The sequence below is a fragment of the Dendrobates tinctorius genome, unplaced genomic scaffold, assembly GCF_039654945.1.
Source record: "Dendrobates tinctorius isolate UK_male_01 unplaced genomic scaffold, ASM3965494v1 ptg000143l, whole genome shotgun sequence".
NCBI lineage: Eukaryota > Metazoa > Chordata > Amphibia > Anura > Dendrobatidae > Dendrobates > Dendrobates tinctorius.
In genome coordinates, this window is record NW_027361810.1 from 21,034,523 (window position 1) to 21,047,814 (window position 13,292).

At 44.0% G+C, this 13,292-nt stretch overlaps 1 long non-coding RNA gene across 1 annotated transcript in view; it reads left to right on the forward strand.

Annotated features, from left to right (window-relative positions):
* The window catches only part of LOC141049294 (uncharacterized), a 31,776-nt gene extending 30,139 nt beyond the window's left edge, over positions 1-1,637 (forward strand). Inside the window, exon 2 of the long non-coding RNA XR_012220319.1 lies at positions 1,474-1,637. This is a non-coding gene — a long non-coding RNA (uncharacterized lncRNA). The remainder of the gene's footprint in view (positions 1-1,473) is intronic.
* Positions 1,638-13,292: the final 11,655 nt, after the last annotated feature.

Below are 13,292 nucleotides of genomic sequence, written 5' to 3' on the forward strand. Positions count from 1 at the left end.
GGATGGATACCATGTTTTGGCATAGGTGGTTTCCTTCATTGGAGACTGCCCTTCCCATGGTTGTTCCTTCCTGGGGAAAGACCTGGCTAGTCATTGCTTGCGTTGAGAAACATGTGATGGTGTCTCCGCGGCTTGTGTTTTGCATGTCTCTCTCTTATGCCTGTATGTAGTTTGACAGACATGTGAGCAGGAGCAAATGGACAGAAACCCGTCCCACTATCTGTAGAAGAAGAAAAACCCGCCCCACTTCCTGTAGAAAAACAAAAACCCGCCCCCACTTCCTGTAGAAGAACGAAAACCCGCCCCCACTTCCTGTAGAAGAACAAAACCCACCCCCACTTCCTGTAGAAGAAGAAAAACCCACCACTTCCTGTAGAAAAACAAAAACCCACCACCACTTCCTGTAGAAAAAGCAAAACACCTCATGGTCGGCACATCAAACTGATTTTGTGTAAGAGGACATCACTTTTGTATGAAATGTTTAGCACATTTTCTATGAAATGTGATTGCTGTCTTCAAATACAGCCATACCTTCCAACCTTTTGAAGAATAGAAAGAGGGACAGATAATGTGACGCGCACCTTGGCAAATTTTGGCCACATCCCAATTCACACCCATTTACCATTTCTTTCTCCCCCGGCAGGAGGAGATGTCAGAGGGGCACTGGCAGTGGAGAACATTCAGCAGACGCCCAATACTGCAGGGCATAGACCCAAATTCCAGGACTGTGCTGTTTCTGGGACAGTTGGGCCTAGAGATGCGTCCAGACCAGTACTACCTGGCAGCTTGATGGGAAGTCACGAATCTCTAACCTTCTGGGGTCCCCGGCGTGGCTTTTCATCACCCATCTGTGCGTCCTGCTCATCTCTAGTTGGGACCTGTGGATTTATTTTTTGTTCATTCATTCACAATCAGAGCCACCAGAACTTTCTCATCTCTCTGTAGCTTTACTATATGACATCTGGCTTTTTTGAGTCCGTAAGGCGGTGTTCACACCAGGAAGACAAATCAATAGTAGAAAAAGTCCAACTTTAGTCAATGGCAAAGACTAAAGACCTTGGAGTCTGAAATGAGTCTGCCAGAGTGATCTCTTTCCCCCTTGGGGTTGTGACCATTATGCTGTTTGCTATTATTTTTACGATTTTTCCAAAAAGTCCCATTTTTATGGGATAACTGAAGCTGGACTTTTTCCACTATTGATTCGTCTTCCTGCTGCACTGCTGATCCGACCGTGCTTTGGATTTCCTGCCTTCTTTGGGTGAGCGGACTTATTTTCTCCTTGTTTATATTGCCGTATTCACACGTTGTAGAAACACCGTGTTTTTTGTTTTCTGCAGGATTCCCACCAAACTACTGAAAAACAATCCTTTTCCTCCTTATTTGATGCTTTCTAATGTGTTTTTTATAGTACAGAACAGTTTTGATTTTGCACTTAAGAAAGTAAATGCATTTTTTTATGTGTTTTTTTTTTAGGCTCCACATAGAAGACGAGAGAAAAAAAGCACCAAAACCGCACAGTTCAGCAGCATCTTTAGACCAAAAAAACAGAAAATATGCAGCATTTACCCAACATGTGAACAAGGTCTAAATTTCCAAGCAAAATGGATGTTATTTCATTAAATCTCTGAAATCTGTGGTCTGAAGGTGCATTTTTACTCTATATGCTACTTCTGAAAAAAAAAAACGCATAAAAAAAAAAAACTTGCATTTTTAAGTGCAGAATCAAAGTTTTCTGTACTATTTAAAAAAAGCACTAAAAAAATCTGCTTCATATCTGCCCCCAAATCTCATCAAATAAGGTGGAAAATGCATAAAAGAAACGCAGCAAACACATGATGATCAGAGAAGATTATTATTAAGTCGTGTGGTGCCGACACCTGCAGAAAACTTGCCTACTTTGGACAAATGATACGAAGAGAGTGGTCACTGGAGAAGGACATCATGTTCGGAAGAATAGAAGGTACGAGGCCAAGAGGAAGACCGGCAACCCGATGGCTTGATACAATCAAGATCATGGTGGAGAAGACCCTGGTGGACCTATCCAGGCTTGCACAAGATCCGTCTTCCTACCGATCCATCAAGTCAACTCGAAATGAAGCCAAAATCCGTTAAAATAAATGAAAACAAGCAATTCGGGGTTCTGTATCAGAAAAAAACTCTCACATCTTTTTATGTCTCAGCTGGTAAGGTGGAGCGTCGAAGCTCTTGGTGAGGATTGGCAGATGGAAAGCAGCATGGACTGATGATATTGATGCAGGGGAACCGGTTAAAGCATCAGAAGCTGTAGAGTCTGGATGAATGAATGGAGGCTGTACGGTAGCTGGAGTTATGGAGACTGTACACATAGAGGCTGCACGGACAGCATTGGGAGACCTATGAATGAGGGTAGTCTAAATGGCACAGCAGAGCTGGCTCAGTGATTATGGCAAGCTGAGTCAGTCAGGAGACTCACGGTAGTAATGAAGCAGAATCCAGCAATGTAGCAGAATTGGGTATCAGGAGGCACACGGCAATGTAGCAGAGTTGGTTATGGTGGAATCTACACTGTTGCAATTTGGCAGAGTTGGGTATGTAATTAATCACAATGTAGCAGAGCCCAGAAATGTAGCAAAGTTGGGCATGTCAGGAGGCAAACTGTGGCAATGTAGCAGAGCTGGGTGTGTCTGGTGGCACACTGTGGAAAATATAGCAGAGCCAAGCAACATATCAGAGCTGGGTATGGCAGAGGCACACTGAGAGAATGGCGAGATGGAGATACTTAATAGTGCAAAGACTCCTACTACCTGAACACTCAGGCGGCAATCTGCGGCTTGATCATGCTATCACAACCCTAATCTCTGTAACAGAGAGACAGTGGCCAAAGGAGGAAGCAGTACCCAGGGCTGGATCTAGGAGGGATGAGTAAAAGATCTGACCCAGGGCTGGATCTAGGAGGGGTGAGTAAAAGATCTGACCCAATGATGGATCTAGAAGGGGTGAGTAACAGATGTGACCCAGTGCTGGATCTAGAAGGGTTGAGTAACAGATCTGACCCAGTGCTGGATCTAGAAGGGTTGAGTAACAGATCTGACCCAGTGCTGGATCTAGGAGGGATGAGTAACAGATCTGACCCAGGACTGGATCTAGGAAGGGTTGAGTAACAGATCTGACCCAGTGCTGAATCTAGAAGGGGTGAGTAACAAATCTGACCCAATGCTGGATCTAGAAGGGGTGAGTAACAGATCTGACCCAGTGCTGGATCTAGGAGGGTTGAGTAACAGATCTGACCCAGGACTGGATCTAGGAAGGGTTGAGTAACAGATCTGACCCAGTGCTGAATCTAGGAGGGATGAGTAACAGATCTGACCCAGGACTGGATCTAGGAAGGGTTGAGTAACAGATCTGACCCAGTGCTGGATCTAGGAGGGATGAGTAACAGATCTGACCCAGGACTGGATCTAGGAAGGGTTGAGTAACAGATCTGACCCAGTGCTGAATCTAGAAGGGGTGAGTAACAAATCTGACCCAATGCTGGATCTAGAAGGGGTGAGTAACAAATCTGACCCAATGCTGGATCTAGAAGGGGTGAGTAACAGATCTGACCCAGTGCTGGATCTAGGAGGGTTGAGTAACAGATCTGACCTAGGGCTGGATCTAGGAAGGGTGAGTAACAGATCTGACTCAGTGATGGATCTAGAAGGGGTGAGTAACAAATCTGACCCAGTGCTGGATCTAGGAGGGATGAGTAACAGATCTGACCCAGGGCTGGATCTAGGAAGGGTGAGTGACAGATCTGACCCAGTGATGGATCTAGATGGGATGAGTAACAAATCTGACCCAGTGCTGGATCTAGAAGGGGCGAGTAACAGATCTGACTCAGTGCTGGTTCTAGAAGGGGTGAGTAACAGATCTGACCATTATAAAGCAAATCACTGTATATTATATTATTATTATTTAGAACTATTGCACTTAGAAATATTTTTATAAATGTTTTATATATATTTCTTCTATTTGTTTCTTTTTTAGGCCCTGGAGCTTATGTCATTTTATTATGGTTAGCAAAAAGGCAAACAAATAAAAAGCCAACAGAGAGATATGAAATTTCTAGCTCTACTAATAGCAAATCAGAGTTGTGTGATCGGCTGGATATCTCAGATGTTTACCACCTCCACACTAGCTGACTAGACCGCATGCAGAACACATGCATCTTGCCGAGTTCACACACTGTTAACATCAGAACCTTTTCTCCCCAGGACAGACCCGATGACTGATCGCTAGATCGTTCTATAGAAAGATGTGCAGAATGATGAAACAACCTGACTTTTGCAGGTGTTAGATAATTTCCTCTGCGAAGCTCAACCTGAAATGAATCATCTGCCTTCACAGACCTGAGCAGAGACACAAATTATTCCCTGGGAATAGTTCCTAGTCTTGGGTTAGTGGCAGATGCACAGTGATGATGAAGGCTTTAATCCCAGGCTGTTCAAAAATTTGGGGGGATTAAAGCTCCTGCAGTCTAGCATGGGCCGGCCGGGTCCTCGACAGTCGCAAACAGCTGGAAACATCGAAAATTTGAGTTCTGTCTTCTCTTCTCCAGCATGAATTCCGCTCAATTAGGACCTGCGACCACGTGATCGCCAGATACTGTACGTCTTTGGCACATCAGTTCTGCCTACTGTAGGTCTGTGGAGGTCCAGGCTAGCACTGCCTATATGACTGTTGTCCTGATAGTGGACTATTTTCCACCCAATCAGACGATTTCCCAGTTTCAGGGGAAAGAGGAAGAACATGGAAATCATTGCATTTGCACCTTTATTTTGTCTAGTTTTTGGTGTTTTCCACCTTTTTTTTTTTTCCATCTTATTCTTTTTTTTTTTTTTACTTTGCGCCTTCTTTAATGTCTACTTTACTTGTGCTTGCCTGTGTTAATTTTTTATGTTCATCATTGTGAGTGGGATTTGAGATTTCCAGATGTTTTCCACAGATTCATCCAGTCTCCCTCCATATACAGGTGCTTCTCACAAAATTAGAATATCATCAAAAGTTAATTTATTTCAGTTCTTCAATACAAAAAGTGAAACTCATATATTATATAGAGTCATTACACACAGAGTGATCTATTTCATGTGCTTATTTCTGTTAATGTTGATGATTTTGGCTTACAGCCAATGAAAACCCAAAAGTCATTATCTCAGTAAATTAGAAAAATGAACAAAAAAACACCTGCAAAGGCTTCACAAGGGTTTATAAAGGTCCCTTAGTCTGTTTCAGTAGCTTCACAATCATGGGGAAGACTGCTGACTTGACAGATGTCCAGAAGGCAGTCACTGACACACTCCATAAGGAGAGGAAGCCACAAAAGGTCATTGCTAAAGACAGTGGCGTATCCAGGGGGGGCAGCTGGGGCAGTTGCCCCGGGCGCAGGCAGCAGGGGGGCGAAGTCGGGCGCCCGGCCACCTAATGCAGCGGTCCGCAGTATCTCCCCCCCCGGCGGCTGCGTTCTGCTGCTACCAGTCCTGGGAGTTGGCGGTTCTCTGTGTCGGCTGTCAAGCTGACAGCCGACGCAGAGAAGGAGGCCACGCCGACTCCCAGGCAGCAATTGTACTTGGCGTCTATACAGACGCCAGTACAATTGAAGCTCTGACCGCCGGGTCAGAGCGACGTCAGCAGCGTGATCAGGTCATGTGATCACGCTGCTGACGTCACTCCCGGCGCCCAGAGCGAACGCTGGTGGTAAGTGTGCTCCTCTGTGGAGCTGAAGAACCACCGAAGATGGGAGATGGGGGGGTGTTCATGAGCGGAGATGGGGCTTAATGTGGGAATGGGCGTTAATGAGTGGAGATGGGGGTTAATGAGTGGAGATGGGGGTTAATGAGTGGAGATGGGGTTAATGAGTGGAGATGGGGGTTAATGTGGGGATGGGAGTTAATGTGTGGGGGTTAATGAGTGGAGATGGGGGTTAATGAGTGGAGATGGGGGTTAATGTGGGGATGGGGGTTAATGAGTGGAGATGGGATTAATGTGGGGATGGGGGTTAATGATTGGGGGGTTAATGTGTGGAGATGGGGGTTAATGAGTGGAGATGGGATTAATGTGGGGATGGGGGTTAATGAGTGGGGGGTTAATGTGTGGAGATGGGGGTTAATGAGTGGGGGGTTAATGTGTGGAGATGGGGGTTAATGAGTGGGGGGTTAATGTGTGGAGATGGGGGTTAATGTGTGGGGGTTAATGAGTGGAGATGGGATTAATGTGGGGGTTAATGAGTGGGGGGGTTAATGTGGGGATTGGGGTTAATGAGTGGAGATGGGGGATTAATGAGTGGAGATGGGGGTTAATGTGTGGGGGGATTTGGGAGTAGGGACGAGGGGTTATTGAGTGGGGATGGGAGTACTTAATGTGTGTGGGGGATTGGGGATGGGGGGGATTTGGGAGTAGGGACGAGGGGTTATTGAGTGGGGATGGGTGTACTTAATGTGTGTGGGGGATTGGGGATGGGGGATTTGGGAGTAGGGACGAGGGGTTATTGAGTGGGGATGGGGGGTACTTAATGTGTGTGGGGGATTGGGGATGGGGGGGATTTGGAGTGGGGATGGTATTTAATGTATGTGGGGAGATTTGAGGACACAAAATGAAGAGTATGTATGAGGAAACAGTATGGGGGATGGATGCAGACAGTAAGGGGTGCGATCGGGTGAATGCATGTGGACACAGTATGGGGAGTCGGGGATATGTGTGAGCAGACAGTATAGAGAGTGAGGGGGTAAATATATGAGGAGACAGTATGAGGAGGGAGGGGAATAGTGTGAGGAGACAGTATATTGCAGACATTTTTATTTAGGAGCATTATAATGACACTTCTATCTTTAAGGGGATCGTGTGGGGATTTGCTGCAGAAGACCAGAGAAGATGGAAGTCTGCAGAGACGGCTGTGGATGAGAAAACTCATCATGGGGTCTGGACAAGAAGAAGAAAAGGAGACCGACTGCAGAGACGACATCATCTATAAGGTACCTGGATGTAAATATTTGTGATACTGACTAATTCTCATGTTTTTATTTATTCGGAGCATTAAAGGGGTTGTCCAGGTTTGTGCTGAGTCTGCAGACATTCTATGTGATGCAGACTTCTGAATTCTCACAGTGCTCACTGAACGCTGTCAGGATTCTCTCATGCCGGTAATTTACATACATGCGGTCACATGCTGACTAGACGTGTGTGGCCTCACTCAATGAAAATGAACAGAGCGAGGCCGGGCATGTCTAGTCGGAATGTGGCCAGAAGTATACAAATCACATGCTTGTGCTGACATGACTGTACATCGGCAAGGGAGAATCCTAAAAGTGTGCAGTGCATTCGTTGTGAGAATTCAGAAGCTGCAATGTCAGGATTCAGCTCTGCAGGTTCCAGTAGTCGTCACATGGACACTTCACTCATATGCGATTTTCATAGTTTTGGTCCTTTGACAACGAGCTTCTCTTCCTGCTTTCAGTTTTTTACTGGACATTGAGAGCATTAGGGAGAGCAGCTCGTGGGTACATGACTAACTGTGCAAGTCGCATATGTACTTGGGGGGGGGGGGGGGCGCCGAACCAAATTCTTGCCCCGGGTGCCAGAAAGCCTAGATACGCCTCCGGCTAAAGAAGCCGGCTGTTCACACAGTGCTGTATCCAAGCATATTAATGGAAAGATGAGTGGAAGGAAAAAGTGTGGTAGAAAAAGGAGCACAAGCAACCGGGATAACCGCAGCCTTGAAAGGATTGTTAAGAAAAGCCCATTCAAAAATATGGGGAGATTCACAAGGAGTGGCTGCTGCTGGAGTCACTGCTTCAGGAGCCTCCACACACAGACGTATCTAGGACATGGGCTACAAGTGTCACATTCCTTGTGTCAGCCACTCGTGACCAATAGACAATGCCAGAAGCGTCTTACCTGGGCCACGGAGAAAAAGAACTGGACTGTTGTCAGTGGTCCAAGGTGTTGTTTTCAGATGAAAGTAAAGTTTGCATTTCATTTGGAAATCAAGGTCCCAGAGTCTGGAGGAAGAGTGGAGAGGCCACAATCCAAGCTGCTGGAGGTCTAGTGTGAAGTCTCCACAATCAGTGATGGTTTGGGGAGCCATGTCATCTGCTGGTGTAGGTCCACTGTGTTTTATCAAGACCAAAGTCAGCGCAGCCGTCTACCAGGGCATTTTAGAGCACTTCATGCTTGTCTCTGCCGACAAGCTTTATTGCAGATGGAAATTTCATTCTCCAGCAGGACTTGGCACCTGTCCACACTGCCAAAAGTACCAATACCTGGTGTAAAAACAACAGTATCACTGTGCTTGATTGTCAGCAAACTCGCCTGACCTTAACCCCATAGAAAATCTATGGAGTATTGTCAAGAGGAAGATGAGAGACACCAGACCCAACAATGCAGACGAGCTGAAGGCTGCTATCAAAGCAACCTGGGCTTCCATAACCCCTCAGCAGTGCCACAGGCTGATCGCCTCCATGCCATGCCGCATTGATGCAGGAATTGATGGAAAAGGAGCCCCAACCAAGTATTGAGTGCATTTACTGAACAGACCATTCTGAACTAACAGAATGGTTTTTAACAGGGAAAAATGCAGAGTACTACATCTGGGCAATAAAAATGAAAAAAGCATATACAGAATGGGAGGAATAGGGCTAAGCAACAGCACATGTGAAAAAGACTTGGGTATACTAATAGATCACAGACTGAATATGAGTCAACAGTGAGATGCAGCAGCAAAAAAGGCAAATGCAATTGTAGGATGTATTAACAGAAGCATACAGTCTAGATCACGTGAAGTCATTATTGCCCTCTACTCCTCTTTGGTCAGACCTCATCTGGAATATTGTGTCCAGTTTTGGGCACCACATTTTAAAAAAGACATCAACAAACTGGAGCAAGTTCAGAAAAGAGCGACCAGAATGGCGACCGGTCTGCAAACCCTGTCTTAGGAGGAAAGGTTGCAGGATTTGGGAATGTTTAGTTTGCAAAAGAGAAGACAGAGAGGAGACTTAATAGCTGTCTACAAATATCTAAGGGGCTGTCACATTGTAGAAGGATCAACTTTATTCTCATTTGCACAAGGAAAGACTAGAAGCAATGGGGTGAAACTGAATGGGAGGAGACACAGAATAGATATTAGAAAAAACTTTTTGACAGTTAGAGTGATCAATGAGTGTAACAAGCTGCCACGAGAAGTGGTGAGTTCTCCTTCAATGGAAGTCTTCAATGAGAGGCTGGACAGACATCTGACTGGGATGATTTAGCGAATCCTGCTTTGATCAGGGGGTTGGACCAGATGATCCAGGAGGTCCCTTCCAACTCTAAGATTCTATGATTCTATGACATTTCAGTAGGCCAACATTTCAGATTTTAAAATCATTTTTCAAGCTGGTGTTATAAAGTATTCGAATTTACTGAGATAATGACTTTTGGGTTTTCATTGGCTGTAAGCCATAGTCATCAACATTAACAGAAATAAACACATGAAATAGATCACTCTGTGTGTAATGACTCTATAGAATATAGGAGAGTCACTTTTTGTATTGAAGAACTGAAATAAATTCCCTTTTTGATGATATTCTAATTTTGTGAGAAGCACTTGCACATGATGTCTTGCTCGGGTCAGGAGAGCCGCCGGCCAATCCGAGCATGCATCAATGTCCGTGTTATCATCTGGCTGAACCCTAAAAAGCATTTCTGATTTCTAAACATTTTGAAAAATTTGGCACATGAACACAAGACAAAACAAATAAAAGTGACTATAAAGAATATGCAGTTTTCACACTGACCACTTGGGCTGTACTAGACTGATACTTACTGCTTGAAGAAATTTACACATTAGCAGCGAACGACTGACTTAGTCTCTGTCTTTTGTATTGAAGCATGTAATGAGTATGTGCAAAGGTCATTGTACAGGAGAGAGGAGGAGGTGAGCTGTGACATCACCTATTGTGAATGGTGGATCCTGTGTTATCTACTGTATATAGAGGTGTTATCAGTCATTGTACAGGAGGTGGAGGTGAGCTGTGACATCACGTACATTGATTTATAGAATAGGTAATTTTCCTCTGACACACTCCCTGTGAATACGCCTTGAGGATATTATACGTTGGTTGCCATGGGCAGTTTTTCCAGTAGATAGTTTTGATACATAAGTCTCTATATGGTCTTCCTTAAAATAAGCAAAATGGAAAAAAAAAGTTGAACACCCGATATAATTTCAGCCTTCCATGTTCTTGTGGTTGAGCAAATGTGAGTGTCAACTGCACCGCGAGAATCGGCTCAACTTCCAACGCCAACTTTCTCCAAGTTAATGGCTTTAGCTCAAGAAATCGTCTCCGGCATATTCCAGGACTCCGCATTATGGAAGCCTTTCTTAATCCTTTGCACACTGCTACATTTTTTTTTTGTCTTCTTAATTCGACTTCTAGAAAATATTGCATCACAATAAATTATTCAGACCCAACCGGCTTTTCATCTTCTGAGACACAATCTTCATGTGATCTCTTAACAACTATTTATTTAATACCAGACCAGAAATCTCCCGAACGCCTAGTACAATCGCCCTGGGGCATATTTCCTAAATAGAAGCTCTCGATCTTTGTGTACCTAAAATTTACATACGAAAGGAACAAGCTCACCTTTCAAATAATAATATTAATTAAAAACTTACTAAATAAAAAAATAACGATTTATCAGAGAAAAAAAAAATGATGACAAATTTAAAATTTAATATACCATTAAATTCCGCGTTTCATCTTTTTTTTTTTTTTTTCCTTTTCGCTTTCACTGCGGTAAATAAAACACCTTTTCAGATGTGCTGGACAGTTTAATAGGACTCAGCAGGGGAAAAAAAAAAAAAAAAGATTTAGTCGTCTGCATCAAGCGAGCCTGGGAGATAGCGTCTGATCATCGCCATCATTTGCATACAAATTTATAGTCTGTTCTAGATAAAGGTTAAAAGAGATAAATGAGCATTTCTGTTATATTCCGTAATCGCGAGCCAGCACGTAATTTACTATATTTGTGCTTTCAATCATAACATCAATAAAGGTAATTATAGACAGCGGATAACTTACCTTAATTTCCGGTAATTGCTATATACCTCTCCTCCCCCACCTCCGCAGCACAACGCTACTTTATTTTTACCGTATCATTTAGAGGTGCTTTTGTTTGGCGTAATTATTCATCAACTTCTATGCATGAAATTCAAGAGGAATTTGCAGTGAAAGCTTGTAGGGGCACTACTGTTATTCTCCCAATTAGTTTGCACGGTGCCTATAGCAAAACGGTTCTTATGGCTCCATACTCCGTGTGCCGCCACGTGGTGCCGCCATGCAGCACACGTCATAATAAGGGGGGGTATTGCAAAGGAACCTGTCGCCTTGGAAAACTACAAACCAGCATATATAGGGTTAATTTGCAGGTAAATGCTGCCTGGCAAACTTACCAAAAGTGCAGCTCCAGGGAGAAAATGAATACGTTTCTTCTTGGGAGCCTGTAAGCACGCCCTGGCTCTTTGATTGACAGCTCGCTCTGCACTGATAGGTTGCAGAGCCGGCTGGGATTCGCTCATAGCTGACGCTCACAGTAGACCGAGCAATGATCATAGCCACTCCGTGCACCCATGACTGAAAGGCGACAGCTCCTGGGAGGAAATAAATTCATTTTTTCCCCAGTAGCCGCACTTTCAGTAAAATTGACGGACATCATTGTAACGCTATTTACCTGCACATTTATCCTTTATCTGCAGGTAATTAGCATTTTCCAAAGTGACAGGTTCCCTTTAAAGATGATCTGTCGTTAGCTTTCAAGCTACAAACTGCATACATTATTAAATAGATCTTAGACCTGGCGAGGCAGGTATACTTACTTTGAAAACCAATGTCAAAACGTCTATATAAATCTTGGCACCTTGTATTGAAATGAGCATTTTAGCATGAGCAAAAGGTGACATTCGAAAGATAGTTTCTTTCATCGCCGGGAGAACTCATTTCCACATTTTCCCTAAGTTCACCGTAAGTTAAGCAAGCAACCCCAACCCAAACCTCCATATGAAACAAAAAGCATGCAGCAAGGCCCCACCGACACCAAACTAGTCAGAAGTTCTACAGAATGAGATTGTAAGCCGGGTGATGCAGTTTAAGGGGCTTTCACCTTTCATAAAAGTGAACCCCCCAACACTTGCCGTCATGTAAAATACCAAAGCCAGATGGTGCTCACCCTCTTCTGGTCCAATTGAAGTTCTTCGCTGCCGTCCCAGTCTCTGAGTTTTAGCTGCAGCAGTGATGTCACAACTAGAGCGCACATCACCTCTGTAGTCAATCACTGAGCATCGAGCCTCAAGCATCTACATTGGCGGGGCTGCTGAGCTCAGTGATTGACTGCAGTAGAAATGTTGTAGCACCATCTGGCTTTGTTATTTTAGGTGATTGCAAGCGTTTTGAGTCAACTTTATTGAAAATGCAAAAAACCCATTTAATCCTGCTCACATTTCTTTTACTTCTTCGCTCTGATTTTGTTTTGGGGGGAAAACTTCAGGCAAATATAACAAATGTATTCATATACCCCATAACTTATAGAATACAGTATCCCATACAAAGTTATACATTAAAAACATATAGCACATGCTATGTATTTGTTTTTTTCTACAATAGGAGCCAGACTCGGACTGGCCCACAGGAGAACAGGTAAATCCACCGGTAGGCCGCAAAAATACACTTAATCCTCCAAGAACAGACAAAGGAAGCATCATACATATGACAAACTACCCAGCTTATTATTATATAGAAGCAGAGGTAAATGTGTAAATGAAGGTAAAGTGATAGTTTTATATAGCAGAACAGTGGCCCTAGAGTCAGTGTTACCGGTGGGCCCTTGTCACTCGTGTTACAATGATTGGAGCCTTTCAGCAGCATGGTATGTCTACACCATGGGAATCATTGCAGCCTTTTTTCTGAGATGCATGATATCATACAATCTATGTAATAATCACTAGCCAGCTTAGATTTTAATGAGGTCACCCATAGGGCTTGTTCAGACAAGCATATATTATTTGGTATGTGTGCCGTCTGTGTTCTCAATGCACAGTAACCCAATAATAACCACGACACACCAGCATTTACATAGTGGACCGTGGGTTCTTGTGCAGAGCTTGCACTAGTCTGGTCCATTTCGCACATAGAGCGAGTCATGTCCGCAAAGTTCAGCTCTTGTCTGAACTCAATCACAGGCCGGATTCAGAGGGTCGTATATGAAATCGATCCAGTCACATCCACAAATTGCAGACTTGACTG